Here is a 12,996-nt window from a genome sequence, read left to right as displayed (position 1 = left end):
GAAGGATGAACAGATGAGGGGGTCCAGGAGAAAGCAATCCCTGCAGAAAGCGGAGCGGGGAGGGGAAGATGTGCCCAGCGGTGGGATCCTGTTGGAGATGGCAGAGGTTGTAAAGAGTTGGATGCGTAGGCTGGTGGGGTGGTAGGTGAGGACTAGGGGACCTCTATCCCTGTTATGCATGGGGGAGGATGGGGTGAGGGCAGAAGTGCGGGAAATGAAGGAGATGCAGGTGAAGGGCTCCATCAATAGCAGTGGGGGGACAGCCCCGTTGTCTGAGAAAGGAGGACATCGCAGATGTCCTGGAATGGACAGCCTCATCATGAGAACAGTTGCGGCAGAGACAGAGGAACTAAGAGAAGGGAATGGCATCCTTGCAAGTGACAGGGTGGGAGGAGGTGTAGTTGAGGTGACTGTGGGGGTCAGTGGGTTTGAAGAAGATGATGTCGGTGGATAATAGAAGATGCCAGTGGATAATCTGTCTCCTGAGATAGAGGCAGAGAGATCAAGAAAGGGGAGAGAGGTGTTGGAGATGTACCAAGTGAATTTGAGGGTGGGGTGGAAATTGTAGCAAAGTTGATGAAATTGATGAGCTTTGCACGGGTGCACGAAGTGGCACCAATGCAGTCATCAGTGTGGCGGAGAAAGAGTTGGGGAGTGTTACCGATGTAGGTTTGGAACATGGATTGCTCCACGTAGCCGCTGAAAAGGCAGGCATAACTGGGGCCCATGCGAGTGCCCATGGCTACATCTTTGTTGTGGAGAATGTGGGAGCAGTAACATAAGTTAATGCTCTTTCTGCATCTCACCTGCACTTGTCATTTAAAGCTACAAAATATCATTGTTATTTATCCAGATTTGCAAACAGCTATCACTAAACAGCACTAATGGAGAAGATTTTTCACGGACATTTGGTATGCAGCTTGATGTCACAAGAGAACAGAGGAAAAGCTCAAGAGAGCTTCCGCTGATTAAAATAATGCAGTGTAAAGGAAATATTTATCTAGAAATTCATCCCCGGTCAGTGGCATTAAACACGTGAAGGCAGTGTGTCAAACTCCTGCCCTTGATGAGAGGCATCATATTAGTGCAACTGGTGTTCAGCATTATTGATCAGAAAATAATTTCTAGGCAATTACCTCATATAATAAATGAGCATAATTAGTAGGCATTAAATAATTAAATTTGTAAATTGGATATTTTATATTAATTTATCTCTCTGTTAGTATAGTAGTTGCATCAGCTAATGGACTTTTTCTTTTCAGGAGCACCGTGATTCTTCGACAGCACAGCCCAACCTACACTTTTGTTAACCTCAGCATTTTATAATCAGTCAAAAAGGCACCACAAGGCCAAAAGAATGTTGTGGGAATGGAAGGATTACAACACATTCACTGACCACAGAGGATTACAGTCTGCGCTTGGTCTGATAAGAAATTAAGTAATGCAACCTTATTTTGACAGACCCATTCACTGAACAATAGCCTTACGAGTAAATTGTAAAGAGATACTGTGTGATATTTGATTCTTAATATTCTGTAAAGTTATAATGTATTATATGTAAAATCATTTACCCAAAAGAAGTAAGGATTTTCAAATAACCAGAAGAAACCATCTCCATGAAAACTTGTGACTGTGCCAGTGTGCTGCAACCAAAACTTTTACAGGAACCTGCTAGTCCACATAAACTGGAGTGTGGTGAGGTGGATTTGTGTGTTGCTGAGGGTGGAGAATCTGTCCCCTGCAAACAACCATATCTGCAAGGTGAGGGAGGAATCAGAATCAGTGACATATGTCATGAAATTTGTTGTTTTGCGGCAGCAGTACAGTGCAAGACATAAAGACGTAAAAATTACTGTAAGTTACAAAAATAAATAATGCAGAAGAGAAATAATGAGGTACCGTTCATGGGTTCACGGACCGTTCAGAAATGTGATGGCAGAGGGGAAGACCTCTGTTTCATTTCTAGATTAACTGGAAAAATTGCACAGTAAAGTATAACTGGTGTAGAAATTCATCTTGAAAGGTAGTGAAAAACAGGATATATCACATTGACTATTTCATTCAATATTCAATTGTGTCAATAAAATGTAATATCCTGCTGTGATGTACAATATGTGATCAAAGTTAATCCTCCCACTCTACACCCCTTGAAGGATGAATCCCTGCTCTGTTTTCTTGGTAACATTTAACTATGTAAATAGATATTATTTAAACTGCATATTCATGTATCAAATCAATATTCCTATTTAAATCCTTATAACTATTGATAAACTGCCATTTACGGAACAAATTAATCTGTTCGTGTCAGATGTTAAACTGCACTCAGATAAATTGGCTCCTTGCATCCAATTTAAAAGTAATAGGCACTTTGTAATGCATTAGTCAATCTGTATAGCAAATTTTACGACCTGACTTGTAAAAATATCAATATGCTAATAAAAGGTAATAAAAACAATTTAATAAGCAATTAATAATTCATTCAATTCATCTTAGTAAATTTTTCATGATATTTGTCACAGTCAGTGAGTCATACAGCGTGGAAGCAGTCCCTTTGGCCTACCAAGTCCACACAGATCATCAAGCACCCATTCACATGAATCCTATTTTATTCTCCCCACATTTCCATCAACTCCAAGAATCCACCACTCACCTGGGGGCAATTTACTGTGGCCAATGAATCCATCAACCTGCACATCTGGGAAGTGGGAGGAAACCGGAGCATCTGGAAGAAACTCATATAATCACAGGGAGAACATGCAAACTCAGAGCACTGAAAAATTTGTAACACATGCAAAAGAAAATTGAACAAAATTAGGCTCTGAAGCAACCAATATTGGGGTTGCAAGTGAACGTGCATTTCCAAAATGTGTCCATGATTTGCATATGCCTCAGTGGGACAAATCATGCTGTGAGGATATTAGCAGCTTTCCAGAGACCCTACAGTGGAAGTATGCAGAACATTCAGACAAAGGTATTCAACAGGCGATATTGATGGTGGAACAGCTGTGTCTGAGCTACGTGCTCCAACTAACACTCTGCTAAACCTTGGGTACCTAAACTTGAATTTAGCATCATGAAAGAACTTTTATTGGTGCTACTTCAAGGGATCATCGGATACTAACAGTTTAGTTACTGATTGGTTTCTTCTGGCAGTTGCTATGGTTCTACAACTGTATGGTGTTTTCAGACATCAGCACAGTCCTTCAGCAATCACTGAACAGCCAAACCTTCAACTACCCACTCACCAGTGAAGACAGTTCCTTGCTTGTTCCTTGCTGAGCCCCAAACACACCGGTCAAACCTCCTGACCCTCGCATCAGTGACTGGCCTCTTCCAACAATTCAGGTTGCACTGAAAATTTTAAGTGCATCTGGACCATTGACTGGTGAGAGGCTTTGCACAGAGTGAGACACAAGGAAGGAAAGGAGTCTTTGGTTCAGTCCGAGACTCAGATTGGGTGGGGTGAATAGGGATGGTTACGGGAAGTATTCCAAGTTGTGTTTGTCTTTGTGCCACATTAAGTATCTGTTACATCACTCCCATTCCAGAGCTATGCAAGCCCTTACATAGACCTATAATGGATGACAACAGATTTTCTTTAACTATGAATCTTTTGCACTCAATTTGCAAATGATTCAATGGCTGTATTTTAAAAAATAGATCTGTCCAAATAACAAACAAACATTTCATTATGAAATTTAATGGTTAATTCATTCATTGTCAAAGCTCAGCTCCACAATTTCAAATCAACAAGTGGCAAATAGAATTTCACAGCATTTACATGCATCTAAGAACATAGAACAGGCCCTTGGTCCATGATGTCTGTGCTGACCGTGATGCCAAATTAAATTAATCCCATCTGCCTGCACATGGTCTATATCCCTCCATTCCCCGCCTCTTCATGTGCCTGGTTAAATGTTGCTGTTGTATCTGCTCCCATGGCAGTGGTTTCCAGGGACCTACTGTCCTGTGCAAAGAAAACTTACCTTGTAAATCTCCTTTAAACTATCCCCCTCTCACCTGAAAGCTATGCAGTCTAGTATTTGACATTTCCCCCCTGGGAAAAAAATTCTATCTACCCTATCTATGCCTCTCATAATTTTATATACTTCTATTAAGTTGCCCCTCGGTCTCTGACACCCCAGAAAAAAACAATCAAAGTTTGTCCATCCTCTCCTTAAGCTAATACTCTAATCCACGCACCATCTTGGTGAACTGCTTCTGCACCATCTTCAAAGCCTCCCCATCCTTCCTTTAAAGTGGCGATTAGAACTGCACACGATACTCAAAATTTGGCTTAACCAAAGTTTTATACAGCTGCAAAATGACGTTCCTACTTTTATTCTCAATGTCCTGAACAATGAAGGCAAGGATGCCATAAGCCTTCCTTACCACCCTATCTACTTGTGTTGCCACTTTCAGGGAGTCTTGCCCCCAAGATCCCTCTGTACATCAATGCTCCCAGGAATCCTGCCATTTATTGTATAAGTTCCTCTTTCATTTGACCTCCCAAAGTGCAACATCCTACACTTGTCCAGATTAAACTCCGTCTGCCTTTTCTCCACCCATGTTTCCAATTGATCTATGTCCTGCTGTATCCTTTGACAACCTTCCTCTCGATCCACAAATCTGCCATTTTTGTGTCATATGCAAACTTACTAATCAGCTCACCTACATTTCCATATATTTATGTATATCACAGAGTTCCCAGCACTGATCCCTGCAAGATCCTAGTGGTCACAGACCTCCAGTCAGACTAACACCCCTCCACCATTACCTATGGCCTTTGAGAGCCAAGCCAATTTTGAATTCAATCTACTAATCCCCATGGATCTCATGTGCCTGAATCTTCTGGATCAGCATACCATGGGGGACCTTGTTGAATGTTTTACCAAAGTCCATGTAGACAACATTCACTGCCCTACCTTCATCAATATCTTCATCACCCCTCAAAAAACTCAATCAGGTTCATAAGACATGATTGCCTCTGCACAAAGCCATGCTAATTGTCCCTAATAAATTTCCTCTTTCTCCAGTTTTGTGTGCAGATTAATTTCTATTCTCATTAGAGTCATTTTTGTGTTCTTCCTCTAATGGGATTTCATTATGCTAAAAAAAATAAAGTTTGTGCATATTTTAAGCCAACTGCATCAAAAATGACACAAACCTAAGTGGAACCAGAGCCAAGAATTAACCTTGGGTCTGGTTAACCTACTTCTAACATCATAAACACACATTCTCAGACTTACTTTGTCTTCATCATGTCCTTTTATAATGATCCTATTACTGTGAATATGTTACTTGTTGAATGTGATCCTTCTTATGCAATTCATTCATTTTCACACAACATGTCTAAGAATTCCATTTTGGCACACCACACTGTGTATTGCTTTTGTTGATTTAAATTGACCTCAGGAATTTGGCATTCTAATTATGAAGTTATTCTGGTTATAAAATAGGGCAGAAGAAACTTTACCAGCCTGTTGAACATTGGAAAACAGGCTTTTGGGAGGGGTGGGTATGTTTCTAATACAGATATCATCAATGTGTGAGATGGTAGGTCACATGGCATTGCCCACATGCCGATGATCAGAGAGTGACAGAGTCTGCTGCAGTGTCAGCCAGCCACCCTCAAGTCAAGAGTTTGGCAGTTTTGCGGTCCATTGTCCAGTGGTGAAGGTGTAGCAGTAACTAGATGGTGAGTATTGGGTGGCCAATTATTTCTTGTTTAGTACAACTGTTAAGTGTATGAGTTGCTATGGCCTAGGATCTGGATGGGTAAATTTTGAGAACAGGTTAAATAAAAATGGCTTGTATTCCCTTAAGTTCAGAAGAATTTGATCTTATTGAACATTTTAAGATGTCAAAAGAATTCAATAGAGAGGACACGTTTCCTTTGTTTTCTCACAACACAGGAGGCCTTCCTGCAACCCATTCTCTCACATACCCATCAATTCACCCTGATTCTTCTGCCACCCAGCTACATTAGGGGCAATTTACAGCAGCCAATTACCCTACCAGAATGTCTTTGGGATGTGAGAAGCAACTAGAGCACCCAGGGGAAATCTATGCAGCAACATGAAGAATGTGTAAGCTCCACACAGATTGTACCTGGGTTGCTGGAACTTTGACATAGCAGCACAACTTGCTGCACCACTGTGTCTGCCATTACAGAAAGAAAGAACATGCTATTTAAGGAGGAAATCGGGGAGCATTTCTTCCACATAAACTATAAAAGTAATTTGGAATTCTGCCCTGCAGATGAACAAAGACACATGGCAACAGGAGCTTTCAAAACCAAGAAAAAAATTGTGCTCAACTCAGCCAGTGCTTCTCAACTCTTGTGTGATTCCTGCAGCAGACTAACCTTTTACTGTCAGAATGCCTTCTCCATTGTTTCTAAATGTTTCTAATGATTTGAGACAGTTAAAAAACATTAAACAATATCAATAAATAAATGCAGAGTTCAGTATATTTTATTTTTTAAAATGTTTTATATATCTAATCTGAATTAATTCAAAACATCATTATCACTAGTTGAAAGTTCTCCATGGAGTGCCAGCTCATCATCAGCACGATCTGGCCCATAATGTTATATGTATGAGTGTCAAAGAACATGAGGCCATGATGGGTAAATGGCATTGAAGCACAGCAACACTTTCCCCTGTCTTTGTACTCAAATCAGAAACTCTTTACAGTGACAGGATCACCTGAGAAGTGGTTATTTATGACTTAGAGCTCACCATAAAAGAGATTTTCTAAAGAAAAATATTTAAAAATCCTCTTAGCTTTATGTTTGTTACATTATAAATAATACATATTGAAAGAAAACACAGCAGTAAAGAACATCATACTTCAGAAAAGTGTCAAAATACAATTTCTACACTTGTAAAAAAATTAATGATAGTATGATTTCAGTTATATATTTTCCTAGACGTTACTACAGTAGAACTTCAATCTTTGCAAATATGATGTTGGGAAACCCGAATAAATGTCATGGGGTTCAAACAATGATAAAAGTTCAATGTTCCCATGGTTATAACATAAGACAGCAATGGGATTTAAGTTCCTCCAGTGACCTTGTCCTTGTTGAACTATAAAAATAACAGAATAAACAGAATAAATTGAAATGGATTTTGGTTATCTAGGAGCTCAAACTCCATGACGTGCTCATCATTCCTGCATTACAAATATCAAGCAAATAAAAATATAAAATGATCTAATTATATTGCAAATTATTGTGACTTCTTTCATTGGCACACCTTAAATTTGGGTAGCAGATAATAAAAAATTAGCCACAGCTATATGTTCACAAAGAACATGACTTAATTAAATTCTATTAGCAGTTCTTATACATGGAATGTAAATCATCATGACATATTGCATTGTGACACGATGTATATGTATAGGAAAATTATAAATCATTCAAACCTTTAAACGTTGGAAATTGTTACAAAGTTTTATCATGTAACTGTTTTATACTGCTAATTTGACTTTGTGGTTATACTGTTGTTTCTGACTCATAAATCAGGATCTACTTCAAAACCCAAACATGGAAATTAGGCTGCTACTTCAGTTTAATACTAGGGAGTGCTGCATTGTCAGAGATGTGTACTTTGGAGGAAATGTTAAAATGAGGACTTAGCAGCTGGTTTAACTAAATATTAAAACAAAACTCTCAGAACAATTGGAACAGGAGTACAGAACATTATTGGATTAGAGATTCAGGCTTTGTGAATTCACATCTCATCATGGTAAATTGTGAAACTGTATCAATCTGATCACTTGTGGTCTAGCACAATAGAAACTTAGATCACTAAATCAGCCAGATTATTGTAAAAGTTACTTCACTTGTTCTTTTCAAGAAAATTAACTAAGCGGTACTTCCTTTGCTGGTCTAAGTGTAACTTAAGTTCATAATGTAGAGGTGACTCTAGCTGCAGTCCAAAGCAGCCCAGCAACAATAGTGTGAAACACAGGATTAAGAAAAATATCAGACAACAACAACAATTACAAATAAGTAATTGCCATCAGAACTGTTCTGGTGAAAAGTGTTTAACCTGGAACCCTCTTTCCTTCCCCAGAGATGCTCTCATTTTGAATATTTCCAACATTTTCTGTATCTATTTTATACCTAAAATATTAACCTGATCAAGTTAAACCACAGGGCAATGTTTTCTATACCTCCAAAGCAACAGACCTTGGGCATAGCTAAATACTTCTGTAATCCATTGGTAATTCAACACAAATTAGAAACTAAGCCTAGAGTCTCCTTGGATTGTCAGTCTAACTCTTCTTACCCCCTCTAATCACTTTACCTAAGCAATGAGTGGTCTCAGATCTCCACAGCATAATGAATTCAGACAGAAGAGGCAGCTCGGTAAAAAGCTTACATATATCAAGGACAGAAACTGCTCTTCCAAAAGTCTCATGATGTTCTCAAATAACCACAACCTGGTCAACAACCGAAGGTCCTTATCATATTTAGAGGTGAGCTGGTAATTGGTTATCTGCAGTCACTCCTCCTCTTCACTTGAGCTTTTGCCATATTTTTTCTACTCAACAGCTTCCCAGAAGCACCAGCAAGGCAACTAGCTTATTCAAAGCAGTCGACATGTCCTTGATGTAATATTCAATCCAATGAGAGATTGGAAAAGATTAATAAAAATATCATATCATAAAATTTTGTTGCCTTGTTAAAATCCTTAATCATTTTGAAATGTAAAACACATTTAACTTGAGAATCACTATTTACATAATCATTATCTATTTAAGATATTTAATTTGAAGAATTATTACTATAGTTATATGCACATGCTTTTATTGAAAAAAATCAAAAGGAAACATCACTATACATTTATGAAAGGGGAAAAAGACATTTGATTCCATCTTTGAATGGAATCATGTATATCATCTTTCTTTCTCAAATCTGTGTTAGGGTATGTGAAATACTGGCTGTCATTTTTCAAGTGAGAAACGATCATACGAAACTGAAACATTGCAACCTACTCTTTCTCTTTACAAGTAAGGAGTTTGCTCTGTATTTCAGACAATATTTGATTTTAATTTTTTTCCAGCATTTGCTGTCCCTTTATCAACTTAGGCTGTTAAAGTTGTTTGTAGTAACTTACACTGCCGAAGCTCCCATCTTGGGGGAACTCAGTGGAAGAGCAGGAAACTCCTGAAATTCAGAAAGCTCCAACTTCACTATATTAGAGATTGATTTGTAGCATCTAATGTGTTCTGATATTTTCATGGACTAGTCATGCAACAGTCTGACATAGCTATTATCAATTATACTGATCAGCCAAATGTCCCAGCCCCTTCCATCACCATCCTGTCCCACCAGCTGGATAGACCAATCAGAGTGATCACACAATGAAATAGAGTAGGGAAGAAGTGGTTGTGCGAGACCACAACATTGACTATGTACCCAGAAATTATGGCATTGGGAAAAATAGGGACTAAGAAACCTCCTACTGATTACTAACTACTCTTCTCCCTTAGCTGATGCAATACTACTCCTCCAGGCTAAGCAGAACCCAGAAGAAATACAGAAGGCAGAAAGTGCACAGGATGTAAACTTGGTGAAGCACTGTAAAGTCTGTCACCAAGAAGGGCTCACTTTCACCACTGACTAACTCGGCTGAGCTCTGAGGGACAGAGGTGCCGGATTGTGCTTGCAGCTGTTGGTAAGAGAAGCAAAACAAGGGTAAAATGATCTGATCACATCCTCACCAAACTACCTCTTGCAGTTTCATCTGTCTGTACTGGTATTGGTTACATTGTGCTTGTGCACATGGTCATGCTGAAGACATCCTCTATTGTGTTGTGTGGGAAAGATTAAAAACTGATTTAGCAGATCAAAATTTAACAACCTTAAGACACTGTTGGCTATCCACCACAATCCTGGCATATCTCTCAAACTACTATCAAGTCCAACCCCGGTGCAATGAGGAGTGTAGATGTGCACCTTGCTGTATCTAAAAGTGAAGCTGATAGGACTGCATGCATGTTGATCACACAAACCTGCTTGGGTGGTGTTCCTGCAGGACCGGTTGGATCAGATCTCTTTACAACCTTGATCCAAAGGAAAGGTAAAATGCCAAAGGGGACATCAGAGCATCATTTGATGGAGAGCAGCATCAGGAACCCTCGTATAACCAATCGATGAAAAACAAAAGGAAAAGTGACAACCGATTTTAGACTTAAAGTCCACAATTACCCTCAACACTGGTGCCCCACAAGGCTGCATCCTCAGCCCTTACTATTCTCCCTATACATTCACAATGGTGTGGCCAAGTTCTGCTCTTACTCCATTTATAAGTTTGTGGATGACACCAACGTAGTGGGCTGGATCTCATTTAATGACGAGATGGAGTACAGGAAGGAGATAGACAGTCTAGAGGCATGGTGTGAAGACAACAACCTTTCCCTTAAGGTCAGCAAAATGGAGGAGCTGGTCATTGACGTGGGGTGGAGGACACACCCCTGTCTGTGTCAATGTTACTGAGGTGGGGATGGTTGAGAGCTCCAAGTTCCTAGGTGTAGATATCAATAACAATTTGTCCTGGTCTAGCCACCTGGACACCACGGCCAAAAAAACACATCAACTCCTCTACTTCCTCAGAAGAATAAGGAAATTCAGCATGCCCACAATGACTCTTACTAATTTATATTGATGCACCATAGAAAGCACCCTATTCTATACTGCAGGCACGGTAGTGTAGCGGTTAGCATAGCACTATTACAGTGCCAGTGACCCAAGTTCAATTCCAGTCACTGTTTGGAAGGAGTTTGTACGTCCTCCCTGTGTCTGCGTGGGTTTCCTCCGATTGCTCCGGTTTCCTCCCACATTCCAAAGACTTACAGGTTGGGAAGTTGTGGGCATGCTATGTTGGCACCGGAAGCGTGGCAACACTTGCGGGCTGCCCCCAGAATACTCTACGCAAAAGATTTATTTCCCTGTGTGTTTCGATGTACATGTGACTAATAAAGATATCTTAACTTATCACAGCTTGGTGTAGCAACTGCTCTGCCCAAGACTGCAAGGAATTGCAGAGAATTGAGAACGCAGCCCAGTCCATCAGGCAAATCAACATCGCCTCCACTGAATCCGTCTACACTTCTCACTGCCTCAGGAAAACAGCCAACATAATCAATCTCCCAATCCTAGTCATTCTTTCTTCTCCACTCTCCCATTGGGCAGGAGATACAAAAGCCTGAAAGCACAAACTTTCTCTGTAACTGTAACACTATATTCTGCATCCTGTTTCCTTTTTGCTGCCTTGACGTAATTATGCATGGCATGATCTGTCTGGATGGCACGCAAAACAAAAGCTTTTCACTGTATCTCAGTGCATATGACAATAATAAACCAATACCAATAAATAACACAAAGGAAGATTGTTGTAGGCCTGTCAAGTAGCATTTGGGCTTCACCACAGGAATTCCTTAACACAGTGTACTAGGCTCAAGTTGTCTCAAGAGGGGTTCTTGAAACAGTATGTGGAGAGTCCAACTAGAGGAGAGAACGTACTGGACCTAGTTTTGGGAAATGAGCCAGGCTAGGTGACAGACCTGATAGTGGGTGAACATTTTGGGAATAGTGATCATACCTCATTATGTTTTAAGATAGTTATGAGTAAGGATAAGATCGGATTTTGCGGGAAGGTACTAAATTGAGGGAGGGCAAATTACGACAGGATAAGACAGGAGCTAAGGGGCGTGGATTGGGAGCAGCTGCTGTCGGACAGTCCACATCTGACATGTGGGAGTTGTTTGAAGACCAGCTGAGCAGAGCTCAGGATCGGCATGTTCTGGTAAGGCGTAAGGACAAGGATGGTAAGGTAAGGGAACCTTGGATGACCCAAGAGGTCCTAAATTTAGTCAGGAAGAGAAAGGAAGCACGCATAAGCATCAGGAAGCTAAAATCAGACTGGGCCTTTGTGGAATATAAAGATAGCAGGAAAGTGCTCAAGCAAGAGATTAGGACGGCCAAAAGGAGCCATGAAATGTTCTTGGTGAGTGAGAAGGAGCAAGGAGAATCCCAAGGCATTTTATACTTACATTAAGAAAGAGAGGATAACCAAGGAGTAGGTAGGTCTACTCAAGGATAACGGAGAGAATTTTTTCTTGGAGTCAGAGCAGGTGGCTGAAGTATTAAAAGAGTACTTTGAGTCGGTATTTACCCAGAAGAAATTCGAGGATAGTGAAGACAGAGTGGGTCATGCTAATATGCTGGGACATTTTGAGATTAAGGAGGAGGTAGTGCTGGGTCTTCTGAAAAGCATTAAGGTGGATAAGTCCCCAGGGCCTGATGGCATATATCCCAGAATATTGAAATAATCAAACGAAGAGATTGCTGGGGCTTTGACAAGGACCTTTGTGTCCTCACTAGCAACAGGCGAGGTCCCAGAGGACTGGAGAGTAGCAAATGTTGTGCCTTTGTTCAAGAAGGGAAATAGTGATCACCCAGGTAATTATAGGCCAGTGAGCCTCACGTCAGTAGTAGGGAAGCTATTGGAAAGGATACGGAGGGATAGGATTTATGCACATTTGGAAAGGCATGACCTGCGTAGGGACAGTCAGCATGGCTGAATTGCAAGTTTGGATTTGGAACTGGCTTGCCCATAGAAGACAGAGGGTAGGGGCGGAAGGCTGTTATTCTGACTGGAGGTCTGTGACCAGTGGTGTTCCGCAAGGATCGGTGCTGGACCTCCGTTGTTTGTGACATTTTTAATGATCTGGATGAAAATGCAAATGGGTGGATTAGCAAATTTGCAGATGACACCAAGATGGGTGGAGCTGTGGACAGTGTAAAGGACTATCAAAGAATACAGCAGCATATAGATCAGTTACAGATATGGGCAGAGAAGCGGCAGATGGAGTTTAATCCAGGCAAGTGTGAGGTGTTGTACTTTGGGAGGCCAAATGAAAAGAGCAAGTATAAAGTTAATGGTTGGCCCATTAATAGCATTGAGGTAAAAAGGGATC

General features: G+C 40.5%; 1 protein-coding gene and 1 long non-coding RNA gene across 2 annotated transcripts in view; one reads left to right on the top strand and one right to left on the bottom strand.

The window, feature by feature from the left end:
* Positions 1-2,376, top strand: part of LOC127578850 (1,25-dihydroxyvitamin D(3) 24-hydroxylase, mitochondrial) — a 29,658-nt gene extending 27,282 nt beyond the window's left edge. The window contains exon 12 of the mRNA XM_052031370.1: positions 1,263-2,376. The gene's annotated coding sequence lies outside the window, so the exon portion shown is untranslated. The remainder of the gene's footprint in view (positions 1-1,262) is intronic.
* LOC127578851 (uncharacterized) overlaps positions 1-8,425 on the bottom strand; it is a 34,468-nt gene extending 26,043 nt beyond the window's left edge. Inside the window, exons 1-2 of the long non-coding RNA XR_007957581.1 lie at positions 8,319-8,425; positions 2,651-2,722 (exon numbers count right to left, since the gene is read on the bottom strand). This is a non-coding gene — a long non-coding RNA (uncharacterized LOC127578851). The remainder of the gene's footprint in view (positions 1-2,650; positions 2,723-8,318) is intronic.
* Between the last annotated feature and the right edge of the window lie 4,571 nt (positions 8,426-12,996).

Source organism: Pristis pectinata, chromosome 16, assembly GCF_009764475.1.
Source record: "Pristis pectinata isolate sPriPec2 chromosome 16, sPriPec2.1.pri, whole genome shotgun sequence".
Taxonomy (NCBI): Eukaryota; Metazoa; Chordata; class Chondrichthyes; order Rhinopristiformes; family Pristidae; genus Pristis; species Pristis pectinata.
This window is presented reverse-complemented; position numbering and strand designations above follow the sequence as displayed.